Below are 12,990 nucleotides of genomic sequence, written 5' to 3'. Positions count from 1 at the left end.
CAGAAGGAGCTGCAAGTGGAAATTCCTTAGGACATGAACAAACCCATAATAGGGAAGTGATCCCTGGGCTGAGCGCCTCTCCTAGGGCTGGTCACCAAGGAGCTTCTTAGAGTTTGCTGTGGTGGTTTAAGGGCTCAGCTGGAGCTTGGGGTGGGATTGGCAAGTGCTGGGTGCTGAGGCTGGGAAATAAATCTTCATTGGACTGCTCTGTGCCAGGCGCCAACAGGTAACCACCATTGCAAGTATAGTTCCTAGGTTCCGTGAAGTGCTCACTATACATTAGGGGAGACTAAGCAGTTTTCTCACTTTATTCTGCAACTCTCTGAGGCAAGTGCTAGTATTCTCTTTTTTTTTTTTCAAATGAGAGTCTAAGACTCAGAGGTGTTGAGTAACTTGTCCAAGGCCACCTAACTATGCCTGGGGCGGAGCCCAGGCTAACTGACTTCTAAATATGTTAATCACTTTCTGGCTTCTGGCTCTTTCAGATGTCTAAAGGCCTTAAATGCCACCTCAGTCATTTAAATTTGAACTTGTGGCTCAGATGATTCCCATCCTTCTGTGTTTTAGCGTGCCTTTAGCATAAAGGCAAAATGTTTTTGGATCATGGCCTCATGATGAGAGTAGAACTTTTATGTCCAGGATTGAGATAATACATGTTAAAAAGTTCCTATCAATTCAGCAACACTTGCACATACATTGTGTCTTATCAATGCAACAATCTCTACAAACACTAAAAAAAAAAAAAAAATTCATGCCTGTACTCACAGTGACTCAGGAGGATAACAAGTTTGAGGCCAGCCCAGGCAACTCAGTGAGAACATGTCTCAATATAAAAAGGGGTAAAGTGCCCTTGGGTTCAATTCCTTGTATCAAAAATAAGGATTTTTTTCCCAGTGTCTGTCTTTAAAAAGCCTGTTACTGATTCCATTTTCAGACAATGCTTGGTACACGTGGGTCTAGAGAAGCAGTGTTATATTATTTGGGGTTCTCCAGAGAAATAGAATTCAGAAGATGTAGATATCCATAGAGAGATTTATTATAAGGAATAAGCTCACATAATTTTGGAGGCTGACAAGACCCAAGGTCTAAGGGGTGAATTGGCAGACTGGAATCTTAGGAGACCTGATGGTATCATTCTGCTTCAAAAGCCAGCAGACTCAAAACCCTGGAAGAACTGATGTTTCAGTTCAAGTTGGAAGGCAGGAAAAAACACCAGTTGGGGAGGGTAATATATTTAGTCAGCCCATTGATTTCAATGTTAAACTCATCCAAAAACATCTCCACAGAAACACCCAGAATAATGCTTGAGCAAACATATGGGTGCACCATGTCCTAGTCAAGTTGACCCATAAAATGAACCATTATAAATTGCAAGACCTCTGGAGGTCTGCCCAGGACCTGAGATCCATAGGGGCCCCCACTGGTGGGTTTCACTCACATTGATTCTCTGAAAATAGAGGACCCAGTGGTGCGTATCAGTTATGTTAATTCTCTGAAGATGATGTCACCTGAATTCTAATGCTGTATGAGGTTCAGTGAAAGAAGATTTTCTATTTGGTTAACTAATTATTACTCATAGAGGCAGAAGGAATTTAATCATTAAGTGAATCTTTTCTCTTGGAAATAAGGACTTTTGATGACTCTGCAATTAAATTAAAAACATTTTTACTGTTTGACAAGCCATTCATCATTAATGGAAATCCGGAGGAAAAAAGGTAAGAATGAAGTTGAACGTGAAAACTAATTACCTGTTCCTCTTTGGAGCAAGTAGTTTTTTCTAAAAATGATAGTGGTTCATATGGATCAGGCAATTAACCTTCTGTAGGGTTTGACGTGGAGCCCCGAGAAGCTTTTCTGTGGAGAAAATAATACCTGCACACGGCAAGCTTTGCAAAGTATTTTTTTTTCTTATTTTTGGAAATATTACTTACAGCATTGTCCTTTTTAGCATATATTTTAAGGGGCAGGACCAGCTACACAATTTGTGGGGCACAGTGCAAAATGAAAATGTGGGGTGTCTTGTTAGAAGATCATTGAGATTTCCATGATGGCAACAGCAGAGCAATCAGCCAGACAAGGGCTTTCTGAGCATGGGGCCCAATCTGCCTCTCAGGTCATGGGCCTGGAAGCCAGGCCTGAGAAAGAGCTTTGACCTTGAGAAGGGTTGTGCTAAGAGTTGTCTTTTTTCAGCAGACACTGATGATGTTGTTGAGACACATTTGCCTGATTTGGAGTTTGGGCCTCTTGCACTGGGGTAATGACTAGTGCCCATTCCCCAGGCAACTCTTTCATAAGGGGACTTTGATTTAGACTTCAGATGCTTTTCCAAAGATGGTTCCTTTCCTTACAGTCTTATAGAAGTGCAGGGTTGGTAGAAGAAGACATTAAATTGCATCTGATTATTGAGCCATGTTACTGACAGTGAGTGACCTGCAAGTTAATGTTAAAAAGCAAACAAATCATGCATTTTTATTTTAAGACTTTGTGATTGAGGTGGAACATGTGAAATAGAATCAAGTCTGTAAATTATAAGCAACACAAAGTTATTATTCCAAGGACCCATGTAATAATAATAATACTATGATAATCAAAAAATTCCAAGTGACAATGTTTTGCAGCAAAACCCCGAAGACTACAGTTTCTTACAACTGATTTTCATAAATGAAAAAGGAAAGGTGCATAATGGTGTTATAATTTACTGCCTTTTGTGGATAAGGTATATATATATACACACACACACACACACACAAACACACACACACACCACATATATATTTTATAGACTATGCTTGAATAAGAAATATTTGATTGACTTATGTTGCATATACATAGAATCTGGCAGGGCATGTAACAACTAACAGTGCTGGTTTTCTGTTGGGGGAAATTGGAGACATGGGTATGAAGATGAGAGGGAGAATTCTTTCACTGTTTATCTTTTAATTCATTAATTTTTGTATGTTGCACTAAATTTTGGGCTAAAAGCATGAGTTTTGATAAAGAAAATGACACACACACACACACACACACACACCATGAAATTTTATTCAGCCATAAAAAGAAAATGAAATGACTGGCACTGGAAGGAAAATGGATGGAACTGGAGACCATCATAAACATTAAAAGGGAGCCCAGTAGGAAAGGGACGAAGGGGTGGGAGGCAGAGGAAGAGGGGGGGCGCTGGGGAGTGATATTGGCTAAATTATATTATTACATTGTGTGCATGTATGTCTATGTAGCAACAAATCCCATCATTAGGTACGACTCTGATGCACCAGGGGAAATGCAGGGAAAAAAAGAAATAAAAGTTTGGTAAATAAATAAATGCATCTAAGTTATAGCTCATTTGAAAGAAATTCTGTTTTGCATTTCTTCATGGCCTGGTCCTTTCTTGACCCCTGAAATTCTTGATTTGGAGTGTTTTCTTATATTTTTCTAAGAAATACCACTGAGTGAAGGTTATTTCTCAATTACAAAAAAATAGGTTTCGGAAATTCAAGTTGGCTCATCTCAAAGGTGGGCAATAGATCTAATCATTGCCCATTTCTACTTACACAGAAATATATGACAAACAGCATTGACATTTACAGTGAGAATGATGTTTGGAAGCCAAGCAAGTAGTTAAAAGAAGGAAATGGGCTGATAGTTTGTGGATCATTTCAGTGGGAGAGATAAGCTTGTAGAATAGCTTATTCATGAGAATTGCCCTTTAAGACTAATAAATCAAAAGGCTGGCTCATGGTTCTTTATCCAATCTTGAAAAAAATCTATTCTACTTCCAGACAGATTCTTGCAGTTTAACCATAAATTCTTACCAGAGAACATAACGATCAGTCATTGAGTGGATGCTGTGGTCTGCCACTCAGAACCCTTCTGCCCCTCAAGTCAAAACAGGCATTCAGCCTCCGTCTGCTGGAAACGTTGGAGGGCTCTGAGTCTCTAAGACTTGCTCCAATGAACAAAGCCACCTTACCCAAGAATACTTCTTCCTGGGCTGCCAGATACAATTTGAATAGACACACTGATAACCGGCAGCACCCCACAGTGGTTTCCTATGGGGTATAAACTATCATAGCAGGCAGACAGCAGACCTATCTATAAATTCCTGGACACTAGTCTTTTCAAAAGGTGCTCTCAGTATCCTTGGATCTGGGTGACCTTTGTGACTACCTCCATGAACAGAGTGTGGCAGATGTGATGCCGTGTGACTTCCAAGGTTGATTCACAAAGGACCATGCCAGTTTCCCTTGGGATACGCACTCAGAGATACTTTAGCTGCCATGTAATGTATCTGGCTACCCCGAGACCGCTATGAAAAGAGAGAGAAAGGAAGAGAGGGATGGCTGGCTGAATGGGGGTGGGGGGAGAAAAAGTGGAGAGACTGAGACATGCCCAAGGGACCATAGAAGTATTAGCTCTCTAGTTGATTGTGTGTTCTCAGCCCTGCAACCAGTCATGTGAATGAAAAAAACCTTTGTGATGGTCCCCATCCCACCTAGTGTCTGTCTCACTGTAATGTCACAAGACACCTCAGTGAGATTTGTCTAGCTGACCCCAGCTGACCTCCAGAATTGGAGCAAAGTGATTGCTATTATTATTGTTTTAAGTCACTGTTTTTTTTAGACACATATATTTTTAGTTGTTGATGGACCTTTATTTTATTTATTTTTATGTGGTGCTGAGAATCAAACCCAGTGCCTCACACGTGCTAGGCAAGTGCTCTACCACTGGGCCACAACGCCGGCCCTTAAGTCACTGTTTTTGTTTGTTACCAACCAGCACTGGAATACAGCTGCTTGCCAAATTTTGTATCTTTTGCTAGAGCAGATCAGTATCTCCTTAGAAACATGGGGTGTGGCCACTGATCTAGCAAATATGTTGAGTTTCACCTCCTTTTGGAGAGGCGGACCAGAGACAGTTTCCATTTATAAGCATGGGCAAGAGTACACATTTACTGTCTAGTCCCAAGCATAGCTTAACTTTTCTGCTCTCTGCCAAAATACAGATCCAAAGGTCCTGGATCCTGTGGACATCCCATTGGTCTACTATACTGGTGACATCATTGACATTCCAGATGAGCAGCATATTCCACACTTTGAAATTCTGCTCTGACCCATATATAAATGTCTTGAAAGGGTATGAGCTTTGTGAGGGAACGAGGTAAGAAATGAGCCTCTATAGGAGATCCAGTTCAGGGTTCAGATAACCCTTCATCTTGGGCTGCATGACCTATGCAGATGCTGTGTATTAAAGATGTCTGTGATGCTGATGGACACCATATGGATTTATGGCAAGTCCCTATAGGAGACCCACAATGCAGACCTCTGTGATTTTAGAGCAAGGCCATGCTACCTGCATTGGAGAATTACACCCATTTTGAAAAGTAGCTCCTAGTGTACTACTCAGGTGTGGTAGAAAAAGAGTACCCCACTCAGGATAGCAAGTGACCATGTGGCCAGAACTGTCTATCATAAGCTGGCTTCTGCCAGGCTCACCACGTCCTAAGGACAGGAAACTGGTGGCTTGATAGAGCAATAATGTGACCTGTGGCAGGTGCAGATGGGCACAGCTTGGAAGGGATGCCATCTTTCAGGACACAGTCTACCCCTACATGAATCACTAGTGTGTGGTGGCGTCTCCCCATGAGGTAGGACAGGTCTGGGAACTAAGGAGTGGTTCCAATGACCTATATGGAGAATTTGTGCTCCTTGTCCCCACAAATTTGGATCTATAGATTTAAAACTCCTGATTCCTAGAGAGAGAATGCTCACACCAGAAGGTTCAACAAAAGTTATTTATACTTGAATCTATGGCTGTTCTCTGTCACCCCAACCTCCTGGTACCAAGAGCAGAGAGTAAGTGATGAGAGGAGTCACCATTCTGACAAGTGCAGTTGTCCCTCATCTTTAGGAGCATGTTGGACTGCTGTTATGCAGAAATGGCAGGGGAGAATGCCATTGACACATACGTGAGTTCCCTGGGCATGTTTTGATATTAGTTGGCCCACTCTGGATGGCAAAAGGGAGTAGCCAAAAAGTGTAGGTCACCATGCCTGAGAAGCACAAGTGACCAAGTGCTTAGATCCTTTGGGAATAAGGGTCTGAGTGGTTCCATCTTGTCAAGCAGAGGTGCTCACTGTGGGCATGGAGAATCTAGAATGGTTTCTAGAATAGCTCAGCGAGCTCCTCCTGGGATCCGCAGAGGCCTTGGTTGTGGCTGCATCACCTTCTTTGGACCAATCCTGTGTCCTCTACTTCCTCCAAGGTGTTGATAATTCCCTAATGAGTTCCCTGTGTGCCAATCTCTTTCCCAGAGTCTGTTTCTGGGAGAATTTGGCTGGTGACAGCCATGCAGTGCATTTATCAATTATTAGGCATATTTTAACATCATTATACACATGCATAGCATACAAAAGTTGGAAAACACAGAACAATAAAAAGAAAGAAAATAAACATTAGCCATAATCATTATTTTGTGGGTAGCTATTTATTTAAACGATACCACACATACTCTATTGCAATTTGGGGATCAGTGGAGACAGGTGCTATGTGGCTAGCAATCGAAATTAATTCTGGCTTATTAAAAAATCAAAGGAATTTGTGGAAAGCGACTGCACAATTCTCATGATTTCCAGGAAGACTGGAGAATCAGTTATTAGAAAGGGCAGGAACTAAGAAAGTTAGGGACCAAGATCATAGGCAGATCTACCCTCCTCTCTACCTCCAGGAAGAATGGCCCACTGGGTGGGTGGATGTGTTCTCCTCCAACTCTTGGCATCTCTTATTTCAGATTCAATCCCCAGAATCGAGGTGTTAGGGCAGGCCCCAGATGGCTATAGTTAGGCTCCCTTGCTGAGTCTTCTAGTGGGCTCTGTTATGATTTATGTTAGTAGTAGCCAAGGCTGTGTATTGGCTATGTTATGGTTAGTGTGTAGTCAAGGTCAGAAACACTCTGATTCAGTACACTGATTTGCTTGTGAGCATGTGCCCACTGATGTAACCTGTCCGCAGTGTGCCTTCTTTGTTTGTATATAAAAAGGAGGCTAAATGGAACTGGCTGGGGCTGCAGCTGAGAACCTTTGGATAACATATGTCATGTCCACGATCCTAACTGTGTCTTGCATCTTCTTCCGCCTGCCGAGGAGCCCTGAACCTTGCTTCCTGGGTCTGAGCCCCCTGCACAACAGAAAGTGTCTGAATAACCCAGCTGCCCCTGAGCAGGAGGGCCCTTTTCTGCTTCAGGGAAGCCTCTTTCCTTTGGTCCTTGTCCATGACTTGCTGCCCTATATGCCTGCTGACCATTCTTGGCCTTCTATTAATATTAAAGAAAGGACAAAGGGCACATCGTGTTCTTTTCTATGATTTCTAATAAGTACAGATGAATCTGCAATTATATAAAGGTAAACATTTAATAAAAATCCAACCTCAATAAATGTACGATTAAAAAAATAAAAAAAGAATTGGGCAACAAAAGGTTGGGGGGTAGCTCAGTGTGTGGGGGTGAAGCCTGTAGATGCCCTGGCTTCACTGAGGGATTGATTTCTGGAATTTACCACTGCTATGTCTTTCCTATTTGTTTCTCCAAAGAAACAAACCAATGCTGGAAGAAAAATACACCAGTGTTCTACCGGGGGATGTTTAAGTTTGGCTTCCAGAGCTCCGGAACTTGGCCAGCATGTTCCTGAGGAACAAAGTTTAGCAAGGGCCCTGCTTCCTCTGTCTTTGGGGAAATCCGCTTGTTTCCACTTGAAATGTTTCTCCACACACTGTATTTCTCTTTTTCAAGGAATTTATTTAAAATTGGGAATGTATGTCAAATCTTATAATCTCACAAATCTTTCTCTATTGTAGCTATGGGCTGGATTTTAAATTTCTTAATATTAGTCCATTCTTGGTTTCCATGGGCATTTTATTCAGTCAGGTAATGCCGTTTCTTGAAGGCCCATCGAAGGGTATGTGTGAGGTGTAACCACAGTAGGCAAAGAGGAGCTTCCTTTCAAGGAGCCCAGTCTTTTGGAAAAGCATAGGTTCTGGAACCAGAGAGGCACGTCAGTAAATTCTTCCTGTGTATCTTATTAGTAGTGTGGCCGCAAGCAAGTCTCGAGTCTTGGACTTTAAAAATTTTATTTTTTTTTAGTTGTAGATGGACACAATACCTTTAATTATTTACTCTTATGTGGTACTGGAGGATCGAACCCAGTGCCTCACATGTGCTAGGCAAGTGCTCTTCCCCTGAGCCATAACCCCAGCCCCAAGTCTCCGACTTTTTGCCTATAAGATGGGAGAACAGTAATGGATGGTACCTCACAGAAATGTCTCAATAATCAACTGAATTTCCCTGTGCAGAGTCGGAAATCAGTAAATATCAGGAAAAGGATATTTTGAATTAAGTAGACTCTTGCAGGAGCAGAACAATTTGGTAACACAGATTTGAAAACACATCACACAGATAATTTTGTTAGTTTGAGTTGTAGCTTCAAAGGACTATATTTCATAGTAAATTTTCAGTCCCTGAGAAAGTACATATTCCTCCTCTGTTTTTTTTCCTTCACTACACCCCTTATTCCTCATACTAGGTTGTATATTAAAATATATTATTAGAGTAGAGTAAAAATATATTTGGATGAAACTTTCCCTCATTTTTTTTTGCAGCAAAATGACTATGGTTCCAAAGAAAGGAGATTGAAATGAAATAAATGGAAATTGAGTATTAACTGTTTGGGGAATTTATTTTGAGTTGACAGCAAATCCAAGGGAAGGAATGAAAAATAGATAAATAGGGTTTCAATTAGGCTTAAATATAGGTGGATTTTTAGTGTATATACATACACATGCACAGTATATTTTTGTGGTTTGCAATGTATAGCACCTAGACTGTGAATATAGCTACGAAGCTTAACCTTATTTGTATGCACATAATAATTAGTGTGTTTTGTTATTTTGTTCTAGTTGACTTGCATAAATACAAAGTTCTGCCTTGATGGAATCAGCAATAAATCCTGAAGACTCTTTCATCTTTTTACATTTTTCACCCAGATACAACTCCACAAATGTAGGGGGTATGAGAAATTGCTTATTTATTTGGATGAAGGAAATAAATTTCTTTCCCATACTAATTAGTGTGAGTTTCTAATCTCATTATATAAAGAATTTAAAAGACTCCTGAATGATTCAAAACTAGTTAATAATATCTTAATTATCTTGCATCATTTTAATAAAAACAAAAATGTCCCTCTGGGTTGTACTTTGTCTCGGTAGGAATGATGACTGATGGGGATTTAGGGAATGGCTATTTATGTAAGTAGCAAATTCTTCAAAAAGAAACATGTGACTCACATCAGAATCATTGGCTGGACTCTGGAGAGGTGGCTTTTTTGGAGATAAGATGGTCACCAGGAGGAAAGGGCCAGATGTTAGGGACAGAGTGGGAGAGATCAGGAGATGTGCTAGTTTGTGCTCTGGTGGAGCAAGACTGGATGGGTTAATTCTCTGGGTGAGTTTCCCTTGTAGGGTGAGGACTAGGAGAGAAGTGGGGAAATCTTCCTCAGGTTGAATGAGGAGGGGGTGAATCCCACTGTACTTACACTCTGAGTTTGAGGGACACTGCTAGGTCCAGATGCAGTGGCTTTGGCATCACTGCTCGTGACCACAGAGGAGCAAGTGTATGAGAAAAACTAACTACATGGTAAGGGTACCAGACTTCAGTGCAGGATGAAACCCGGCACCCAGAGCAAATACCACCTGTGAGCTAGAGGAGCCACAGGGAAAGGGCACATGTTCACCGTATTTCTATGTCATGCTTTAACACGATTTTGGGGGATCATTTACCTTGTAAACATTACACTTGTACTTTTAAAAGGTAAAGAGGTAGAGATTGGAAAGAATTGTATGGAGAGAAAATATGTGATTGATAAATTAAAATCTATAATGGACACAATAGCTATCTAATTTGTGGGTTGTTTAATACATAAAATAGAATCAAATGAAGTGGGAGACGTGATACATTTCTTGCAACACTCAGAGGAAGAGGACAAAGACATGAATGCCGACTTCAGAAAAGACAGAAGAGAAGAGCAGAGGGTGAGTAAGAATTTCTCAAGAAAGAAGTAGAAAGAAGTGGCATAGTAAGAAGGAATAATTCAGAGGGGTGATTGAAGATAGTTTTGGCCAAAGGAGGATGTAGATGTCAGATTTGTAGTTAACTAAGGATAAAAAGAGATTAGATTAATGGGAAGAGAGGAACAAATAGTTAACACACGTAGCAACAAGTTAAAGGTTTTATGTTTGGTGTCTCAGAAATGTCACTTTAAAGGATTTGCAGAACCTCCATGCTGTTACCATGTGGCAGATAGTGACTGTACAGGCTATCATGATTTCAGTGGAAAAAATGTGAAAAAAGTTCATCTTCAAATCAATGATATAGGCTATGCAGATGAAATGCTTGACTCTTAAGAAAAATGAGAACTTATTATGAGCACTTGGGATAAAAGACTATTTCACAAGGGAAAAAAACAAGAGATTAAAAAAAAGATTAATCTGAAACATCAAATGATCAAAGCCAATGAAACAGCTATACAGAAAATGGAGAGGAACATAGTGCATCGAGATTTTGATACCCAGCTCCTCTGTTGCTCATGTGGGAATTCAACAGAAAGGCCTTCTCGGGACACATATCTTTAACATTCTCTTCCTGAAAATAATTACTGATCATCACATTCCAGACAGCTGAGAAATGAATCAAATTAAAAAATTAACAATGTTGAATTCATGCTGTAAAATAGCTAGTTGTAAGTCACTAAGTGGGTAATACATTAAATATAAATAGTTACTACTAGAATGCCTAGGGAAAAATAAAAATATTCACAAAATCTTCAAAAGCATATAATATACAAATGTTGAGGTTCTCTAAAAACAGAGCCAAAATGATGTGTATACACTGTATCATAGAAAGAGATTGACTTTAAGGAATTGGCTCATGGGATAATGGAGAGTGGCAAATCTAAATTCATGTGTGGGATAGCAGGTTCAAGACCCAGGAGAATGGATGGTGCAGGTAAAGTCCAAAGGCAGTCCACTAGAGAATTCCCTCTTACTTGGGGTAAATCCAACTTTCCCTTATATTCAAGTCTTCAACTGACTGGATGAGGCCCACCCACATTGTGTAGGACAATCTGCTCTATTCTATTGATTGAAATGTTAATATTATCTAAAAACACCCTTGCAGAAACACCTAAAATGATGTTTGATCTGGATAGCCCATGGACCAGTCAAGTTGACACCTAAAATTAACCATCACAACAAACAAAAGTATTTTAATCATATGTACTGTGATCTCAAAGGTCAGATAACATCCACAAAACTGGAGAAAGTTGAGAAGAGAGAAGGAAAGAAGTACATATAGTGGTGTGCTAGTAAACCAATTCTCTAAAACAAAAATATACCACTCCCTGTGCCGGTCAGCTTTCCATTACTATAACAAACACTTGACACGATGGGAACTTACATACAGAGAAGGTTTGTTTTGGCTCATGGTTTCAGAGGTTGTAGTCCATGATTGACTGGCTCCATTTCTTTGAGCCTGTGACAGTGTGGACAGCATATTATAGTGGAAGCACATGACAGAGCAAAACCATGAACCTGATGGCCAGGAAGTGAAAGAGAGGAAAAGGAAGGGGCAGGAGTCCCACTGTCCCCTTTAAGAGCTTGCCCTCAATAACTGGAAGGTCTCCCACTAGGCCCCGGCTCTCAGTGGTACCACACTGGGGACCGCACCTATGACACTTGGACCTTTGGGGGGATGCTTAATATCTAAACTATAGTGTCCCCCAAGAAAAATCAGACAAAAACCCTTCTTCAATTTCTAGTGTTTGCTGATTTTTATGGTGTAAGTACTCTGTAAAGGCTGATTTCAAGCCCAACATGGGGTTGCCCAAGGAAGGCTGGGAAGAGGCTGCTCCAGGACAAGACACCTCCAGTGCGCGCCGTTCACCTTTGCGAACACTAGGCTGAATCCTCACTTTTACCTCTCATTGTGTTTCTTTTTTTTGTTTGTTTGTTTTCATTTGCCTACATATCTTTCTCAATTATTTAATTTTATCTCTTGGTACCAAGGATAGAACTCAGGGATGCTTAACCACCTGAGCCACATCCCCTGTGCTTTTATTTTATTTTTTTAAATTTTGAGACAGGGTCTTGCTAAGGTGCTAACGTGGGCCTTGAACTTGCAATCCTCCTACCTCAGCCTCCTGACTCTCTGGGATTACAGGCGTGCGCCACCATGCCCAGTTTATGACCTTATTTTAATCTTCTTCTTTCGTATATGTAAGTTAAGCAATATGTAGTTTTGTTTTTTTTAAAACCTTCTTTGAAATTTGTCGTCATTTGTCAGAGAACTTTATCTGTTTATGTTTATTGTCACAATAAACACGTTCGATCTCTTGTTTCATGGTTATAGTAATTGACAGGGCAATGGCATTTTTATGTTTCTTCTCACCGCAAACATGCTTGATTTTACATCTAATATTTTGCCATCAAAATTGATTTTCATTGCTTTTTTCCCCTCCTCTGCCTTCTTGAGGAGGATTTTTCTCAAGTTTATCTCCTGTGTTCATTTACAGTTTTCTACAGAGTCCTTCTTGCTTAGTTTTAAACTATCTCCAATGTGAATTTTAATTCTTTTAGTAGAATTTAGATTTCCTTGACCTGTTTTCTTCTTTAATGAGGCTCTTTTGCATTTATGCCTTCTTCTCCAATGGCTCTCCACTTTCGTTTCTTAGTGACTTCCTGAATTCATCTACATCTGTGTCTGCCTAGATGTAAATGAACATTTAGATATAATGTTGTGATTTACCAAGTATTTATATCTGTCTCTATGTATATATAAATGTAGATCTACACATAATAAAATATAAACAGAGACATAAATGTATAGATTTATCTTCATGAGTTATGGACAAGAATTAAAAAAATTTGTTCATTTAATTTGGAAAATCAC

The 12,990-nt window shown here is 40.2% G+C and overlaps 1 long non-coding RNA gene across 1 annotated transcript in view; it reads left to right on the top strand.

Moving 5' to 3' along the window:
• The window catches only part of LOC144257051 (uncharacterized), a 64,495-nt gene extending 55,403 nt beyond the window's left edge, over window positions 1-9,092 (top strand). Inside the window, exon 4 of the long non-coding RNA XR_013344367.1 lies at window positions 8,946-9,092. This is a non-coding gene — a long non-coding RNA (uncharacterized LOC144257051). The remainder of the gene's footprint in view (window positions 1-8,945) is intronic.
• The last annotated feature ends 3,898 nt before the right edge of the window (window positions 9,093-12,990 follow it).

Source organism: Urocitellus parryii, chromosome 9 (assembly GCF_045843805.1).
Source record: "Urocitellus parryii isolate mUroPar1 chromosome 9, mUroPar1.hap1, whole genome shotgun sequence".
Taxonomy (NCBI): Eukaryota; Metazoa; Chordata; class Mammalia; order Rodentia; family Sciuridae; genus Urocitellus; species Urocitellus parryii.
This window is presented reverse-complemented; position numbering and strand designations above follow the sequence as displayed.